This window comes from Pleurodeles waltl, chromosome 9, assembly GCF_031143425.1.
Source record: "Pleurodeles waltl isolate 20211129_DDA chromosome 9, aPleWal1.hap1.20221129, whole genome shotgun sequence".
NCBI classification, from domain to species: domain Eukaryota; kingdom Metazoa; phylum Chordata; class Amphibia; order Caudata; family Salamandridae; genus Pleurodeles; species Pleurodeles waltl.
Genome location: NC_090448.1, coordinates 464319339 through 464339955, shown reverse-complemented (window position 1 = coordinate 464339955; position 20617 = coordinate 464319339).

Below are 20617 nucleotides of genomic sequence, written 5' to 3'. Positions count from 1 at the left end.
CGCTGGGTGGAAGGAAATTTGTGGCTCATCTCAGATTCCAGAACTTTCTGTCACCGAAATGTGAGGAAAACGTGTTTTTTTAGCCAAATTTGGAGGTTTGCAAAGGATTCTGGGTAACAGAACCTGGTCAGAGTCCCACAAGTCACACCATCTTGGATTCCCCTAGGTCTCTAGTTTTAAAAAATGCACAGGTTTGGTAGGTTTCCCTAGGTGCAGGCTGAGCTAGAGGCAAAAATCCACAGCTAGGCACCAAACAGCTCTGTTTTCTGTCAAAATAATGGGATGTGTCCACGTTGAGTTTTGGGGCATTTCCTGTTGCGGGCGCTAGGCCTACCCACACAAGTGAGGTATCATTTTTATCGGGAGACTTGGGGGAACATAGAATAGCAAAACAAGTGTTATTGCCCCTTATCTTTCTACATTTTTTCCTTCCAAATATAAGAGAGTGTGTAAAAAAGACGTCTATTTGAGAAATGCCCTGCAATTCACATGCTAGTATGGGCACCCCGGAATTCAGAGATGTGCAAATAATCACTGCTCCTCAAAACCTTATTTTGAGCCCATTTTGGAAATGCAAAGGTTTTCTTGATACCTATTTTTCACTCTTCATATTTCATCAAATGAATTGCTGTATACCCAGTATAGAATGAAAACCAACTGCAGGGTGCAGCTCATTTATTGGCTCTGGGTACCTATAGTTCTTGATGAACCTACAAGCCTTTTATATCCCCGCAACCAGAACAGTCCAGCAGACAAAACGTTATATTGCTTTTGGAAATCTGACATCGCAGGAAAAAGTTACAGAGTAAAACATAAAGAAAAATGGCTGTTGTTTTCAGCTCAATTTCAATATTTTTTTATTTCAGCTGTTATTGTCTGTAGGAAAACCTTGTAGGATCTACACAAATGACCCCTTGCTGAATTCAGAATTTTGTCTAGTTTTCAGAAATGTTTAGCATTCCTGGATCCAGCATTGGTTTCACACCCATTCCTGTCACTAACTGGAAGGAGGCTGAAAGCACCAAAAATAGTAAAAATGGGGTATGTCCCAGTAAAATGCCAAATTTGTGTTGAAAAATGTGGTTTTCTGATTCAAGTCTGCCCGTTCCTGAAAGGTGGGAAGATAGTGATTTCAGCACCAGAAACCCTTTGTTGATGGCATTTTCAGGGAAAAAACCACAAGCCTTCTTCGGCAGCCCTTTTTTCCCATTTTTTTGGAAAAAACGAAATTTTCATAGTATTTTGACTATTTTCTTGGTCTCCTCCCAGGGAAATCACAAACTCTGGGTACCATTAGAATCCCTAGGATGTTGGAAAAAAAGGACGCAAATTTGCGTGGTTAGCTTATGTGGACAAAAAGTTATGAAGGCCTAAGCGCAAACTACCCCAAATAGCCAAAAAAGGGCTCAGCACTGGGGGGGAAAAGGCCCAGCAGCTAAGGGGTTAAAAGAAATCTTAGTACAGCAGGTCCCAGATCCAAGGATATATCAACAAATACATAAACAAAGATCTAAAAAACACACACACACAGGCACCTAAACAGACGTATGCTGCCAAAGTCTGTACTCGGTTGACATGTACACTCTTACAAACACCCTTCCTGTTCACCACACACACACGTACTCACACAACAAACACACAGTAACACTCTTCACATAAATGTCTGTCAGGGAGCGGTAATTACACATCTCTTTTTGAATCCATTTAACTTTGCTGACAGGGACCTTTTGAGGCCTGACGGGGTTGAGAGCCTGGCATTACCTGTAATTGCCACTCAGCCATCAGGGTGTGGGCCACAGAGCCCCAGGCATGTCAACAGCAATCTCCAAACAAAAGCAAGACATTTTAAGAAAAGCAGCGTGTTTCTGAGCTCTCCTAAGACCTACCGTTCTATTCACAACACCTCCTCCCGAAACACACACAAACCCTTCTACCCTCACACACACACACAGTTCATCCTCAACTGCATTAGTCTACAAGGTAGAAATATGACCTCTGTCATAAAGTGACTGGCTCTGAATTCAACTCTTCGCCTGACCTTCTTTACTTCCGCATGCAGCCCAGGAGGAAACTACTTGTTTTGTAGATTTGTACGAATTGAAAAACTAAGATGAAATAACGCACAGTAGAGAGGTACAAGGCTTGGACTAAAAGGTAATTCTTAACGAACCCCGGGCGAGAGAGAGCTCTCCTAAGTCTGACACTACACCTATTGCTCAAAGTTCTCTCCCAGAGAGGGAGTCTATTTTTCAATTCTTTAGACTCCGTGAGGAAGGCACCGTCCCAAGGGATGCCACGCCCTTCCAAGCACTTTCATAAGGTGATGTATGGCACGGTACAAAAATTCCCCAAAAAATGAAAATAAAATCAATAAAAAGAGTGAGTATATGCTTATGGGTTAGACTCATGTTTGTATGAAAAGCCACACTATCCAGATTTGGTATATTTTCAGTTTGTTTGTTTTAGACAAGCGCTGTCATTATCCGTAAGGACACTACAGTGCATACATAGGAACTATGGAAAGGGAGATAAAACCACTTCTACATCACATGGGCTACACAAGGACTATTGTGCATATTCTGAATTTCGCGAATACCAATAAATGTGGCCATCATATAATGTAGGTAAATCAAAATATATGTCAGTTTCTGATGTGTAGGCATCATATGCAGGGAACAAGAGAGAAAAGTTATAATCCAGTGCAGTATAAATGAGGTTCATTCTCTGAAAAAAAACCAACTACAGTTTCCCTACTACAAGTATCAAAATGTGTGGCTTTAACAAAGAGAGAGGGAAGAGTTGACGACTTGACAGTCAAAGTGTGCCCCCTACCTCTTAATCATCAATTGATTAGGAAGAGAATGCATGTGCCAGCCTGCTCTTTTTTAGGTCGTAGCTTACCAGACAGCACAGCAAAGGCATACTGGGGACATTCTGATAGCGTCCCTAGGAATGCATCTGCCCATTGCTTACCATTGGCTTTGTGTTTTGTAACTCAAATTCACCTTAGTTGTAGGCTGTTCTGCAAGCCTTTGTTGCTCCCATGGAGCATAGCCTGTTTACTACCTCTCTGTCTGACTCCTTGTATTCTTCCATGAGTGCTTGCTTTCTGGGAACTCTTTTTTCATTTTTCATTAGGCACTCCATGAGAGTAAGGGCCTGATTTAGAGTTTGGCAGAGGGGTTACTCCGTCACAGACGTGACAGATATCCTGTCCGCCGCATTACAAGTTCCATAGGCCGTAATGGAATTGTAATACAGCAACATTTACGGCCTGATTTAGAGTTTGGCAGACGGGAAATCAGTCTCCTTTGTGACACAGTAACTCCCTCCACCAAACTCTAAATCAGGCCCTAAATGTTTTCAGGTGTCTCCCTAGACAGTTCATAAAGCAGTAAACTTGCTGTATTTCCTTGAAAAGGTTTGGGGCCTCCTACCTTTGTAGTTGACTGTTTCTCCTTATCTCTGTCACTACCAGTTAATCCATCTTGCGTGCCTGTGAGGAACAGTGTTCTGTCTACAGGCTTGTTTATGTTGGTCAGTGCTCTTTACTAGTAGCATAACATAAATATTTCACTTTCTCAATTTCACTCCCATGTCATCAGCTCTGGAGGTAGGAGAGTGGGGGTGCCCAAGCACCCCCAAAATAACCATGCTGGAGTTCAATAGTGAATGAGGAATACACAGGCCTTTTTTGTTTCTATCTTATCACATTTGCTGTACATTCAAAGACAAAGGTGAAATGTTAGACTCTGTCTTCCAAGGAAGGTCTTTACTTTTCTTTCTCTGACTGCAAGGTGAGACAATCTTGGTGGGTACTAGGGCTTGAAAGGAAAGGCTGTGAGATTTGGTTTCTAGCACACAACACAATTTAAATCATATGTATATGTCATATGTATAGGTGCAGTGTGTGGGATGGAGTGGAGCGATGGGAGTGAAGGTGTGAGATGGCATGCAGATATGGGGGTTGATAATAAGTAAATGTTGACTCACCAGTGTCCAGTCCTCCGGCAATTCCAGTGAGTCCCTCAGGATGCAGTAATGCCAAGACTTGCTCCACCTACGCTGTGAGCTGTGGGGGAGGAGGTGGGGGTCCACCGCCAGTCCTCTGTTCGGCAAGCTAGTGCCTTGCTGCCACAGAACGTACCTTCTCCATAGGTTGTTCCGCCTCTTCCTGAACTCGTCCCTTGTTCTTGGATGCTGTCCCACAGCTTTCACCCTGTCCATGATTCTCCACCATACCTCCATCTTCTTGGCAATGGATATTTGTTGTTCCTGTGCTCCAAACAGCTGTGGCTCTAACCTGATTATTTCTCCACCATGACCCTCAACTCCTCATCTGTGAAACGGGGGTGCCTTTATGGGACATGGGTGGTGCGTAGTGTGTGTAAGTGTGTGGGTGTTGGGTACTGTGTTTGGGTTGTGAAGTGGGGTGCATGAGGGATGTATGTGGTGTGTGTGTCTAGTTGTCGCAGTGGTCTTGGTATCAGTCTGGTGGCAATAATTTGTATTCATAGAGGGTTGTGGGTAATGTGGGTATGTGTTTTATAGTGCTCTGGGTGGCTATGGTGTGTATATGAGTGTCAGGTGTGTGTTTTTGGTATTGGCCAATGTTGTGTAGTTTAGTATATGGGTGTCCATTCTGAGTGCGCCGGTGTGTACCGCCAATGGTTTACCGACATTGAATGTCCGCCGTGGTGATTTGTCAGTCATAATGTTGTGGGCGTTGTTTTGTTGGCGTAACGGTATGGGTCTTGGTACCTCCACTTTAGCACTGATCTTTTGGTTGGCGGATTTGTGTATGCGTCAGTATTCTGTCGGATTGGTGTGTGTGTGTCATAATTTGGCGAACGGATGTACGCCTCCGCGGCGGTATGTTGATGGCCGTCACCGCGGCGGTAAGCGGGATTAGCAAAGATATCACTTTTAAAAATTTGCAAAGATTCTTAATCCAGAGGAATCAATGGTTGTCTCTTTTTAACAACACTGTACGTGGAATGCATCAAAAATTAAGATGATGCAGGCCGCAAAGGAGGTGAGGCACCGGAAAACAAAGCAATGCATTGGTTCCTTACTGCGCAGAGGAAGTGATGTGTCAGTTCCTTACTGACTGGGGAGGCGATGTGTTGATTCTCTCCTCGCAGGAGAGGTGATTCGTCAGTTCCTTACTGGCAGGGGAGATGATGTGTCAGTTCCTTATTGGCACTGGAGGTTATCTGTCAGTTCTCTCCCCGCAGGAGAGGGAATGCGTCTGTTTCCGGTCACGCAGCTTTGGTTCCTTGCTGTGGTGCAGGGTCGATGCAAAAATGGGGCACAGGGACGATGCATCAACAAATCGATATGCACTGTGATGATAGAACCACGGTGGAACGCGTGCTGCATCGGTCCCAAAGGTGCTGTGTTGATCCATCCACCACAAGGCAGGTGCTGCGCAAATTCTCAGCTGCAAGGCAGGTGCTGCGTCAATTCTTCTGCCGCAAACCAGACGATGCAGTGATTTTCAGCTGCAGCGATCCAATGCATGGATTGTCTTCCTCAGGACACCAGCTACCATTTCCAAGGGCTCAGGGACTGGATTTGCCACCAATTGCCAAGTCAGGACTCTCAGCAGAAGAGTTCAGGCACTGTCAGATGAAGTCTTTGATATTCCTTAAACTTCTAACAGGAGGCAAGCTCAGTTCAAGCCCTTGGAGAACCTTGAAAAAAGGATGCAGAAATCAAAGTCCAGTCCCTTCACTCCCAGGACAGAAGCAGCAGACCAGCACAGCACAGCAACAGACAGAGTAGCAGTTCCTCCTCCATCACCCAGCTCTTCTTCTTGGCAGAATGTCCTCACACCATAAGAGTGCTAAACTTGTGGTCTCAGAAATCCAGTACTTATACTTATCTCTGCCTTTGAAGTAGGCAACTTCAAAGGAAAGTCTTTGTAGTGCACAAGACCCCACCTATCCTGCCCTGACCCCAGACACACTCCAGGGGGATGGAGACTGCTTTGTGTAAGGACAGGCACAGCCCTATTCAGGTGCAAGCGTCAGCTCCTCCCACCATTCTAGCCCAGGAACACACATCAAGATATGCAGGGCACACCACACCTCCCTTTGTGTGATTGTCTAGAGTGAATTCACAAACAGCCCAACTGTCATCCTGACCCAGACGTGTATTCCACAGCCAGGCAGAGGCACCAAATGGTTAAGCAAAAAAATGTCCACTTTCTAAAAGCGGCATTTTCAAATTTACAATTTAAAAAGAAACTTCACCAAAAGATGTGTTTTTAAATTGTGAATTCAGAGACCCAAACTCCAAATCTCTATCTGCTCCCAATGGGAAATTACACTTATAAGATATTTCAAGGAAATCCCCATGTTAACCTATGGGAGATTTAGGCCTTGCAATAGTAAACACTGAATTTAGCAGTATTTCATTATCCGGACATGTAGGACACACCAGTACATATCCTACCTTTTAAATATGCTGCAGCCTGCCCATGGGGCTGTCTACGTGCAATCTTAGGGTTGATTTACATATAGTACAAGGGAAGGGTTGGGCCTGGCAAGTGGGTACAGTTGCCAGGTCAAACTGGCATTTCCAAACGGCCCACACAGACACTGCAGTGGCAGGTGTGAGGCATGTTTGCAGAGCTACTCATGTGGGTGGCACTATCAGTGCTGCAGGTCCACTAGGAGCATTTGATTTACAGGCCCTGGGTGCCTCTAGTGTACTTTACTAGAGAATTACTACTAAATCAAATATGTCTGTTATGCATGAACCAATTACCAATCCAATTTTAGACAGAGAACACTTGCACTTTAGCACTGGGCACCAGTAGTAAAGTGCCCAGAGTCCTAAAGCCAGCAAAAATTAAGCTGATTACAGGATCAAAAAACAGGATGCCAGAAGTGAAGGAGACAGGGCAACCCTGCAAAAAGGGCACTTTCCAACAGGGTATTTATAGAATTGTGACTTAAGACCTAGGTTTACCCTGAATTTTTTTTTTAAATTACTATTCAAAAGAGTCCAAGAAGTATTTCTCTCTATGCCTCCTATCAGACATTAGCACTTTAATAAATGTAATAGGAAACCCAGTGTTACCCTGTAGGAGAGATAGCCTCACAATAGTAAAAAACGACTTCATGAGTATTTCACTGTCAGAACATGCAAACCTTAAACTCACATGTCCTACTTATTAAAGACCTCGTACCCTGCCCTAGGGATCCTTTATCGCCTACCTTAGGCAGGACTTGTAAATATTGAAAAAGGGAGGAAAGGGCCTGGCAAAAGGTTTATTCTGCCAAATTAAAATGGCAGTTTCAAACTGCACTACAGGCTGAAATGGCGGGCCCGAGACATGGTTTAAAGTGCTGCTTTAGTGAGTGGCACAATGAATGCAGCAAGCCCACTACTCTAGCATTAAATTTTCAGGCCCTGTGAAGTTGTAGTACCACTTACTAGGGACTTACAAGTAAATTAAATGTGCAAATTAGGAGTAGGCCAATTTTACCATGTTTTAAGGAGAAAGCACACACATTTTACCACTGGTTAGTCGAGTCGAGTTGAGCCGAGTCCTAAAGTCAACAAAAATGAATTCAGCAAACAGAAGTGGTGAAGATAAAAAATTTGAGGAACTACTACAGAAGGGTGACAGGTCTCACATCCTCCAATGAACCTGACAGTGAAAGTCAGCAATTTCGTTTACAGCCCCATGCTCTGGTTGTAGTTACTCACATTTACATGTAGCATTAACAGATGGGATGATCATGGAATGGAGTGTCAAGGTTACCTTATGCTTCGTAAGACAGGGTACTGTTGACCTGGAAGGGGAGAAATGATGGACATTGTGATTTTGATTTGCTGTCTTACAACAAAGGCTAAATGAAAAATTGCACAGACCATGTATTATGAGGCCATAGATATCTGAGGTATCCCACAGGTTAGAATGATATCAGAGTCCGGAGAATAACACAGGCCCCTGTAGCCTCTGCGGAGCAGTAGTGGCACCCTTCAGGGCATCCACATTCAGGCCCAGACCTATAAATATCGACCAGACATGGGACACTCACTGGCCCTCTATCACATTCTTCTGTGTTCTGTCTCCCTCAGAAGATTAGACAATAGAGCTACTGCTGATGTGATACAGACCTTGCATGTTCAGACAACAAACGCCTATCTTAGGTTGCATCTCTCATACAGGCTCATCTCTCATCCTGCAGTTGTGATAAAAATAATGTCATGAAAAGCTACTAAAAAGAGAGAAGCCCCAGCCCAAAAACCTACATTTAAATAGTATGAAACACTTTTATCCAAGTGGAGAAGGAACAGGGATTTCCCAACCATCACTGCCATTTAAATGGCCAAATGAATGAAAATAATATTAAATTTAAAAGGCTTCTCTTCACCACATAAGAGCCACCCAGACCCTTGTTTGTTCTTGGTCTGTTTTGTGTGAGAGGAAAGAGGAGGGGTGGGTGTATAAGCTCTGCAAAGCTTCATAGAGAAAGGTGTCTGTGCTTTGAGGTTTTGTAATCTGAATGGAAACCCGACCACAGACACTGCTTGCCTGACTAGAGACCCTGGACCCAATTACACCCACCAGAATATATTTATTACGGGGCGCCACACCCCAAACAACCCCGCTCAAACTACACCACTGGAATTAGCAAGACATAGTACTAATGCTGCTGGAGTTTAAAGAAAGACAGAGCTGATCAGTTTGAGGAATTAAGTGTTATTTGCTGAACCCTACATTAGCTCACAGACGAGCAAAGAGACATGTTCACTGCAATATAGGTCCAGTAAGAGGAAAGAGCAGTCTAGATTTTAATGAAACGGTCCCTGTTAGAAATTAGGTTTTTGATTGTCAGTGTATGCACCCTGTACAAGCAGCAACCGCAATCATATTCAGGTTAAGTTAGACACACACTAAAAGATAACTTGTGGTCACCCTCTGGTAGCTTGGCACAGAGCAGTAAGGCTTATCTAAAGAGGCATTGTGTAAAGTATTTGTGAAACACACATACACACCGTAATGCAAGGAAAACACCACAAAAAGATTCCACACCAGTTTAGAAAAATAGATTCTTATATTCCGGACAAAACAAAACCAAAACGACAAAAATCTAAGAAGCACAAAACGAGATATGGATTTTAGAAGAATAAGTGTAAAAATAGCACTTAGGAGCTAATAGCCCTTTAGGAGTTACTTTAGGTTGCCCTGGACCGGGGCAAAGTCAATGTTTGGGCCGACCTCGATGAAGCGCAGGCCCGCTACAGGACCCACGCAGGCCCCGGTAAACAAAGTTCCTTTCATGGTCGCAACAGTAAGATGCGTGCTGAGAGGCATCTTTTGGGCACTCACAGGGATGGTGATGCGTCAATCTGTTCCAAGGAGTGAAGACGAGGCATTGGTTCCGAAGACAAGCGCTGGAGCCGGGGTGTGTTTGTTCTGAAGAGTGATACGCTGGGTTTCTCCACACAGTTGAGGGATGTGTCGATCTATGTTCTGATGCGCCGGGCTCTCAAGGCAATGCAGTAGTTCCAAGAGAGATGCACCAACTCTGCACTGATTCTGCTACACTCAGACAGGGGATGCGTTGATTTCTGTGATGCAAGTATCTGGGTCCACTTCCAGTGAACCAGGCACAGAGGCAGGGTTAGAGACTTTGATAACTCTAAGGCACTCATTATCACCCTGGTGGTGAGTGATAAAGTGGTGGTAATGCCGCCAACAGCCTGGCGGTAATTACTGCCAAATTATGACCATACTCCCATAGACAGCCAATGTACCACACCAACCGCCTGGGCGGAAACAACACTCACCACGGCGGTAGCCGTCAACATCCAGGCGGAAGACAAAGTACCACCCACCATATTTTGACACATCAATCTGCCACGTTTTCTGGGGACCAACACCATCAAAAGTCTGGCGGAAACGCATCACAGAAGAGAAAAGGCTCACCATCGGAGACACAGGGAAGAACAACGCCGCCATGGAACCGGAACTGCAAGTCTCCCCGATGCTCTTCTACGTCATGCTCCACCTGGAACACCAGCACAGACAAAGATGACGACGGTGAGTACAGCCACTTAGCACACAAGGGAGGAAGGGAGGAAAACGAGAGTGACAAACACACGCATGACACACACACACATACACACAACCAGCTGTACACGAAAAACAATGGCACACGATACACAGCAGAATAATGCAAGGACAACAAGAATGCACTAATGAGAATGTATTGATATAAACAGCTAATAAATAATCCACTTGTATGTGAAACAGATATGTACAAATGTACACAAAGGGCCACTACCCAGTCCAATGTAGTTAGGACCCACATGGCCACAGGGCACAGTCCAAGGCCCAACTCTAATCCTGACTTCATCCGGATAGAACTCTGCAGGGGTATCAGTGTGCAAGTGGGCAGGCACCTAAGGAGGATGGGGGTGGGGGGTACCTCAGCCGAATACGGGAACAAGCCACTGGTTCTGGAGGGGGTTCCATGCCCACATCTCTCTGCTGGGGAGTGCAAGGCCACAGTCTCTGGAGTGGGTGACTTTACGACTGGTTCTGGAGGGGGCTCCATGCCCATTTCTCTGTCCTGGGGACTGCAAGGCCACAATCTCTGGAGTGGGTGACTTGCCCACTGGTTCTGGAGGGGGCTCCATGCCCATTTCTTTCTCCTGGGGAGTGCAAGGCCCCAGTATCCCAGGTGAGTGACTTGCCAACTGGTTCTGGAGGGGCCTCCATGCCCATTTCCCTGTCCTGGGGAGTGCAAGGCCACAGTTTCTGGAGTGGATGACTTGCCCACTGGTTCTGGAGGGGGCTCCATGCCCATTTCTTTCCCCTGGGGTTTGCAAGGCCACAGTCTCTGGGGTGGGGAGGATGCCCTTTGCTCCTGGAGGCGGCCCCTCATACCGCCACCCCTGGAGGGTGGCCTAAATGGCTTCCGCTGGTGGTGACAGATGCACTGTGTCGTCTAGAGGTGAGGGCTGAACTGTGGTGGCAGGTGGTGGTGCCTCCTGGGCAGCCTCTGCTGGTGGTGAGGGCTGAACTGTGGTGGCAGGTGAAGGTGCCTCCTAGGAAGCCTCTGCTTTTGGTGAGGGCTGAACTGTGGTAGCAGGTGAAGGTGCCTCCTGGGCAGCTTTTGCTGGTGGTGAGGGCTGAACTGTGGTGATAGGTGAAGGTGCCTCCTGGGAAGCCTTTGCTGGTGGTGAGGGGTGCACTCCCTCAGCTGGTGGCAGGGGCCCTCTAAGCACTGGTGGTGGTGGAGGTGTCAACCTAACAGCCTCCGTTGGAGTCGAGGGCTTCTTCCCCTTCATGGAATGAGGTGTGGAATCCTTACCCTTCCTGGCAGGGGTTGAGGGCTTCTTCCCCTTTATGGTAGGTTGTGTGTGTTCCTTTGCCTTCCAGGCAGGAGTCGAGGGCTTCTTTCCCTTCAAAGCAGGAGGTGAAGGCTCCTTCCACTTCGTGGCAGGAGGTGTGGGATCCTTGACCTTCTTGGCTGGTGGAGTGGGATCCTTCACTGACTTGCCACCACGACTAGGTGGTGCCACCACTGTCTGTGTGGCCTGTTTGGCTGAGGTGCTGGGTCATTGGGACCCTGCTCTTATGGACAGGACGGGGAAGGGTGAAGGGGAGGGAAGAGGTCAAGTTGGGCAAGGAAAAGCTTCTTAGGGACGGTGGGGTGGAAGGAGGGAGGAGGGATGGGAGTGGAGGTTGAGGGGGCGGTTGTAGAACGTGTATGTCTGCTGGATTTGGGTGCAGGTGTATGGGCAGTATGCTGATGTGAGGTGGATGGCTGTTGGGTGTGTGAGTGCTTGCATTTGTGTCCTTTAGGAGGGGGGACAGACAGGGTGGTAGAGGAGGCAGGAGACACGTGCATGGATGTTGTGGAGATGTCTGCTAGTGAGGTGTGTGTGCTGCTTGGTGTGGTGATGCTGGTGGTGGATGTTGATGCAGTGCATGCAGGTGTGAGTGTGGATGTAACAGTGAGGGAGGTGGAGGAGGAGGGTAAGACAGTGGAGGCAGTGGATGTGGTTGTGTCTGCAACTGTCTTGTGTTTGCGTGAGTGCTTGTGAGATGAAGTGTGGTGCCTGTGTTTGCCTGTACCACTCTTGGGTGTTGTCTTGTGTGCATGCTTGTCTGTATGTGTGCATGGGATGGGCTGGGTTGAGGAGACTGGGACTGGGAAGTGGTAGTTGGAGAGGGGACGGTAGACACAGGGACAATGGCTGGCATCAGAGAGGAGGCCAGAGCCTGTATCGATCTCTGTTTGGCCACCAACCCACTGTGGATGCCCTCTAGAAATGCATTGCATTGCTGTATCTGGTTTGCCAGCCCCTGGATGGCATTCACAATGGTTGACTGTCCTACAGAGATGCATCTCAGGAGGTCAATAACCTCCTCACACAGGGCAGCAAGGCTGACTGGGGCAGGACCTGAGGTGCCCGGGGTGAAGGAGATGCCCACCCTCCTGGGTGAGCGGGCATGGGCAACTCGCTGAGGGGCTACTGGGAGGGCGGTGCTGGTACGGGGGTTGGCGGCTGTACCTGCAGCTGGGGTGGTCACAGAGGTGTCCGCCACCACCAGGGAGCTTCCATCGGAGGAGGTTTCTGAGTCTGTGTGGTCACCTTCTGTCCCTGCCGTGGTGCTCCCCTTGCCCTCCGTCCCACTGGTTCCCATGGTGTCGGTGGACTCTGCCTCCTCTGTCCTGTGGGATGCAGCTCCCTCTGTCACCAGTGCCCCTGCTCCGCCGCCAGATGATGCTAATGCACACATTTACAGGATGGTAGAAGAAAAAAGAGGGGGAGAGAGAAAAAGGAAACACTGGGTCAATTACTGCACCAACACCACAGTTGGCATACACAACACAGTCACACACAGGGATCAGGCTTGAGCACTATGCATTGCACTGCCAGTGATTTGGCTAGATGCCACGGCAAGATGAGGGCCACACACCGCCAACTGCACCCCTCCTGAGACCCAAAAAGCCCTGACTGAAATGGAATGCTAACAAGCTAGGTTACCTGCATTTGCCATACACCCATTGCCCTAGAGTTGACTCATGCTGCAATGTCTGGCCTGGCCTTAAGGGAACCCACTACCTGGATCCCATCCCCCCTTTTGGCTACTGTGATTCCCTCAAGCGCCCATCCAGCTCTCGGTAGGCCACCGCCAGTATGCGGGCCATAGGGGGGTCAGGTTCCGATAGGCACTCCTTCCTCGTTGGGAGGCCATCCCCCACGGTCTTCCATGCCCAGCATCTCAGGTCCTCCTACTGTTTCCGACAGTGGGTGCTCCGCCTGCTTTAGACCCCAAGGGTCCACCCATCCTTGGCGATGGCACACCATAATCCCTTCTTTTGATGGGCGCTGACCTGCAGAGGTAATACAGACAGTAGAACACCATTACACATACAATCCAGCCTATCATACATATGGCCCACCAACACTGTTTCCATCACCATTGGCACACGCATCGCCCGGCACACACCGTGTACACCACAAGACATTCCCCCCGATGACACGATGCTTGCACAGACATCTCCATGCATCCTCCCAAATGCATCGTACCCAAAGTGTACTCACCTGTTGGCCTGGAGGCCCATTCAGCAGTCCGTACTGTGGTAGGACCCCATCCACAAAATGCTCCAACTCCTCCGAAGTGAAGGCAGGGGCCCTTTCCCCAGTCACACGGGCCATGGTAGGTTCCAGACACAGGTCACAGCAGCACACGCAGTGTAGGTGTTCTCCTGTTGAAGGTCAGGAAACAAGTGAGGAATCAGATAGAAAATGACGGTCACATCCACGGTGGTGTACACTGTCCCCGCCGGTGCAGATCCCCATTGGCCACTGTACTCCATAGAGCCCCATATTTTTCAATGATGAATTGCACGGCTGTGCAAGACCGCCTTCTGCCACGACGCCCAATGTCGGCGGAATTACCTCACTTCCACCTGTCCCTACATACAGGACAGGTGGTCGCCATTTTATGCGGGAGCACAGCGGCAATATCGACATTAACTGCGTCACAGCCTAGATTAGCACATACCTCGCCATTCCCACTGTCCCATAACATAAATGCACTAGGTACACTGAAGTTGTGGTTCCATTGTTAAAATTGTGACACCCTACTCACTCTTGTGTTCCTTAGATACCTACCACTGCGGATAAATAGGAGGTGGAGACATACCCCCGTGTACAGACCCCTTGTAGACTTGGCTACACTGGAGGATAGGCACATTATACTCATCTATAGACTGGACAGAGCCACAATAACTGAGCCTTGTGCCCAATTGGAGCCAGACCTGATATCTGATATCCGTTATCCCACTGGGATCCCCCCTCTTGTGCAAGTGCTATCAGTGCTCCATTTCCTGGCAACTGGTTCTTTCCAAGTGACAGTGGGCTTCGCAGCAGGAATGTCACAGCCAATGTTCTCAATCGTGCTTGCAAGAGTTTTGTCTGCCCTGGTAAAACACATGTGCAGCTACATTTCTTTCCCCCAGGTGGAAGATTTTGCTACAGTGAAGGTGAATTCTATGCAATGGGACATATCCCCAATATTATTGGTGCAATTGACGGAAAACATATTGCATTCATTCCCTCACCGACAGAATGAAGAGGTGTTCAGGAATCGGAAGAGTTTCCACTCATTGAATGTGCAAATGGTTTGCCTGGAGGACCAGTACATCTCCTACGTCAATGCTAAGTATCGTGGGTTGGTGCATGATGCCTTTGTTCTGAGGAATAACCGCATCCCAAATGTGATGGTCCAACTACAGAGGCACATGGTCTGGCTAATAGGTGAGCCTTGGTCCCCACCCAATGTATGTTAGTGTATGCCTTCAAGTGTCATCCCTATAGCATTTTGTGAGGCCTAATGTTGTCCCTCAATACTTTCAGGTGACTCTGGCTACCCAAACCTATCATGGCTGCTGACCCCTGTGAGGAATGCCAGGACAGGGGCAGAGGAACTTTATAATGAGGCACATGGGTGAACCAGAAGGATCATTGAGAGGGCCTTTGGCCTCCTGAAGGCCAGGTTCAGGTTCCTCCATCTGACAGGTGGATCCCTGTGCTACTCACCCGGGAAGGTCTGTCAGATAGTAGTGGCATGCTTCATGCTGCACAATCTGGCCCTCAGACGGCATGTACCCTTTCTTCAGGAGGAAGAGACTGGAGATGCCCCAGTGGCAGCAGCAGACCCCGAGGACAGTGAGGATGAAGAGGCTGAGGATGAGGATGAGGGCAACTAAACATCAGTTATCCGTCAATACTTCCAATGACACACAGGTGAGGCAGTGCAACTGCCCATTCCTATAACTATTGGTATATTCTGTGTGGCTGTAGCATGATGGCATTAACTTCCTTTGCATCTCAACTGTCACCTATGGCTTGTCATTTTACAGATGTTGGTGATATAACAACTGTGTACTGATGTGCTGACTACAGACAGTTAAAGGTCATTATTTCTATGCTCTCACAGTGTTCAGATAATTTGCACTACATGTGACTCTTTCCATAAATGCACATTTTCAAATCATAAAATACTAGTAGTCAAGTTGTGTTCAAGGGTGTTTATTGTAGTGCTATGGAATTGAGGGAAAAGTGCAATGGAATGGGGTGATGATGGAGGAAGGTCCAGGGTATTGTTCCAGTCTGTTTGCAGCACAGGTCCAGTGTCCAAGGGGCCATAGGAAGGGGAGGTAAGGCAGTTTAACGTGGACAAGGTGATAGTGTGGAACACAAGGGGGACAATTAGGAGAGTCTCCTTTCCTGGCGGTGGTCTTGGCGTGTGTCTCTGGCTTCTGTCTGGTTCATAGGGAATGTTTGCCTGGTGGTAACCTTCTGCAGGGGGAGGGGTGCTAGCGGCCTGTTGGTCCTGTGGCGGTGCCTCATGGACGCTAGTGGAAGCGGAAGTGGAGGGCTGTTCAGAAAACGGGCTAGTGGCAGGGGCCTGCTGGTGTGCTGTTGCCTCCCTCATGATGTTGGCCATGTCTGCCAGCACCCCTGCTATGGAGATCAGGGTATTGTTAATGGCCTGCAAGTCCTCACTGATCCCCTGATACTGTCCCTCCTGCAGCCGCCTGTTCTCCTGCACGTTGTCAAGGATCAGGCCCATCGTGTCCTGGGAATGTTGATAGGCTCCCAGGATCTCGGAGAGTGCCTCCTGGATAGTCGGTTCCTGGTCCTGTCCTCCTCCTGGTGAACAGCGGTCCTCCCAGTGTCCCTGTTGACCTGTGCCTCTGTCCCCTGAACGGTGTGCCCACTGCCACTAACCCTAGATCCTTGATTGTCTTGGGTATGAGGTGTGGACTGGGGTCCCTGTACAGGTGGGCACATAGCTGATTGATGTGTCCTGGGGACAGAGGTGAGGGTATCCTGGGTGGGTGCTGTGGTGTTCGATACTGATAGTGGAGGCTCTGTGGTGGACTGTAAATAGGCTTGGGTGACCGACTGTGCAGTAGTCACTGATGGGCCAGGTTGTTGGTCCAGATCCTGAAGTCCAGAGTTACTGTCATCACTGGGGGCATCTTCTGTTGGGGGACTAGTTTGTCGTGGCACCTCCTCTCCGCTGACATCGGCTGGGACACCTGTGGGGAAGTAAGTGATATATTATTCTTCATGTCTCTGACATATTGTACATCCCTGGCTTCCCCTCTATCGTTGCTGTTGCCCTCACAACTTTTTCTTGTGTATAGTGATGTATTGTGTGATTGTTAGTTTCCCTATGCTGTGCATGCTTTGGATATGGCTGTCCATGTCGGACTGGGAGGGCTGTCCATGCATTGGTATGGCATGCAGGGGTTGGCATTGGTCTTAGTCATAAGTGTATGTGCAGTGTGTGGGATGGAGTGGAGTGATGGGAGTGAGGGTGAGGGTGTGAGATGGCATGCAGGTATGGTGATAAGTAGTACATGTTGACTTACCAGTGTCCAGTCCTCCGGCTACTCCAGCAAGTCCCTCAGGATGCAATAATGCCAAGACATGCTCCTCCGATGCTGTGAGCTGTGGGGGAGGAGGTGGGGGTCCACCGACAGTCCTCCGTATGGCGAGCTGGTGCCTTGCTGCAATGGAACATACCTTACCCTATAGGTCATTCCACCTCTTCCTGATGTTGTCCCTTGTTCTTGGGTGCTGTCCCATGGCGTTCACCCTGTCCACGATTCTCTGCCATAGCTCCATCTTCCTGGCAATGGATATCAGCTGCACCTGTGCTGACAATTTTCTCCACCATGACCCTTAACTCCTCATCAGTGAAACAGGGGTGGCTTTGTGGGGACATGGATGTTGTATGGTGTGTGTTGGTGAGAGTGTGTTGAGTAATGTGGTGGAGTGTGTGATGTGGGGTGCATGAGGGATGTATGGTTGTAAGTGGTGTGTGTGTGTAGTTGTCTCTGTGCTGTTCGTGTCAATCTCCTGGCAGTAATTATTGTTTGTAAAGGGTTGTGGGTACTGTGGGTGTGTGTTTTATAGTTCTGTGGGTGGGTGTGGTGTGTGTATGTATGTCAGGTGTGTGTTTTTTGTATTGGACAATGTAGTGTTCTTTTGTATGTGGGTGTCCATTCTGAATGTGGCGATATGTACCGCCAATGGTTTACCGCCATTGAATGTCCACTGTGGTGATTCGTGGGTCATAATGTGGTGGGCGTTGTTTAGTTGGCGTAACGGTATGGGTTTTGGTACTGCCACTTTATCACTGACCTTTGGGCTGGCGGATTTGTGTATGTGGCTGTATTCTGTCGGATTGGTGTGTGTGTGTCATAATATGGTGAACGGATATTCGTGTCAGTATGTTGGCGGCCGTCACCGCAGCGGTAAGTGGGATTTACCGCGAATGTCATAATAAGGGCCTAAGTCTCAAGCAACAGAGGCAATCTAACAAGCCCTTGGAGCACACTTAAGGTAGAAGGCAGAGTCCAGCAGACAGCAGGGCAACACAAGAGAAAAGTAGGCCTTCTAGGCCTGGCAGTGCAGCAGTTGATTCCTTTAAGGACCACAACAGTGCTTCCTACAGAGTCTAGCTCCAGAAGTGTCTGATTTGGTGGGGTCAGGGGCTCAGTACTTATACCCCAAAAAGAAAGGTCTTTGAAGTGCACAAGTATCCTTTCTTCCTCAGTTCTGGCTCCAGATTATCAGTAGGGGGTAATCAGTCCTTTGTGTGGGGACAGGTATTGCCTATTCAAATGTGTCAACCCCCCTCATGTCCTTCCTGCTCAGGAACAGCCATCAGAATGCAGATGAGCCTTAGACATGCCTAGCCTTCCTGTATTTGTGGCTGTCTAAAGGGAATGCACTACGTGTAGATGCCATCCACCCCAGACACGTATTGGAGACAGGCTGCAGGCACAAAGAGATGTAAGAGCAGAGAAATGTCCACGTTCTAAAAGTGACATTTCTAAAGTAATAAGGGCATATCCGACTTTACAAATGAAGAGGACTTATCATTACCATTCCAATTATATGAAACATGAAATAACTACTCCTTCTCAATCAGAAATTACAGCATAAGAGTGTAATAAGGATTCCCAATGTTAACCTATGAGAGGAGTAGGTTTCACTGTATTGAAAACTGAAGTAAGGTGTCTTTCACTAGTAGGACATGTAAAACTTAAAAGTATATGTCCTACATTATACTTACACAGAACCGTGCCATGTGAGCTACCTAGGGCCTTCCTTAAGGGTGACTTATAAGTAATAAAAGGGTGAGTTTAAAGCCTAGCACAAGGTTTTAAATGCCAAGTCCAAGTGGCAGTAAATCTGCACACACATACTCTGCAGTGGCAGGCCTTGGACATGTTTACAGGGCTACTTGTGTGGGTGGCACAAGCAGCTCTGCATTGTATATACACCAACATTACCATGTTTAAGGAGGAAGCACATGCAATTTAATCCATTTTAGCACTGATCAGAATCGGTAAAATGCTCAGAGTCCTAAGACCAACAAAAAGGATCAGCAAAAACAGGAGAGAAAAGGCAAAAGGTTTGGGGTGAACCTTCAGAGAGGGCCATTTTCCAACAGACCCTTTTTGCTTTGGTTATGCAGATATGGTCTGTAAGACCCAATTAGGGAGATTGCAAAGGATATTTCAATAGATGAGAAAGAGGTGTTGAAGTAATTGTGGATCTTTACCTAAGCAGCAGATGTGTAATTTTTATGGAAGCACATGCATGTTCTGGAGTTATTACTGGTGCAAAGCTCTGGTGGCTAGGGGAATACCCAAGATATTTTCAAAGGCTCTGGAAATCACTCAGTGGTAGTGATGTAAAGTCTTGCACAGACTGGAGAACTAATGACCAACCTCTATCAAGCACTAAATAAGGATACGTGAGGCAGAGTGACAGAAGCTAGAGAAAAATGGACCTCTAGTTGCTCTGGATCAGTCATAGAAAATTAATTCTACAAACCACATGTTAAGGTTAAAAGGTAACATGCAGTGCCAGACTTACATTATTTTAGTTTAATTCCCTGTACAGGACTTGTTTAACACCACAGATGTCAGATATATCCAGGGAGATCATCTAATCGCCCAAGTTGCAGATCATTTATCGGGTGATGAAGCACAGGAGTGTTTTGGAATGGGTGCTGGTAAATGTTTGCATAGTGCAGCACAAGATGTATGAGTGATGCTCCCAAAGGCTCCAAACATAACTCAAACATTTGTAATGATTTTAAGCCTCTTATAGATCAGGAGACCAGAGATCAATCTCCATCAGCCTTAAAGCTAAATAAATATGGTAGAACAACTGTAGCTGGACACAAATGAACCTGTTTCTCCTCTGAACTAGTCACAGAAAAGGGGTGGAAAAGGGAATTGACTAAAGCCTGTGCTCAGGTTAAAAACATAACATCTCATACCAGATTTAAATAGGTTCAGTTTAATTACTTAAGAAGGATTCATTCACCACAGAATCTGAGTAATTATCCAGGGAGTTCAACTGATTTCCCAAGATGCAATTAATCTAATGTGGACTTCGTGCATATGAAGTAGACTTAACCTCACATAAAAATGTTTTGGTCAGAGCTGGTAAAAAGGCTACAACCTTACTAAGGGGATACTAATATTAACACTGCAGCGATCATTATTAGGGAGTTTCTCTGAAAGAAACATGATTAAAGTAAATCACATGTTTGTGGCTTAACGAATGATATTGGCCTACAGAGACACAGTCAATCACCTGAGGTGACCACAAGCCCTACAGCTAGGCAAGAGATATGATAGAGTGCCCTACGGCAGAAGGGAGCCAAATGAAACCTAATTGAACAGATACAAATTAATTGAGGATCTGGCTGATTTGGAAGCACTGATTCAGCATGTATCTGATATTGTCATGTCATATAATGCTATTGGGACAGAAAAGTCCCCCGCATGTCAAGAGACCTACCTCTGCCCTGAGTGTCCTACAGTACATTTGTCTGGGTCCCTAGAGGTGATTTTTGTCATAGGCAAACACAGATCATGCAAATGCATCATGGCATAGGCCTGCCTCAGAGATTCATTTCTTCCATAGTGGTGGAAAGCTACCACCTTCATAAGGAGTTAAGTAGCACGAGGGTGGTGGTAGCAGCATATCAGTAGTAGTGAACAGGACCTTTTTACCCAGTGTCGCTTGA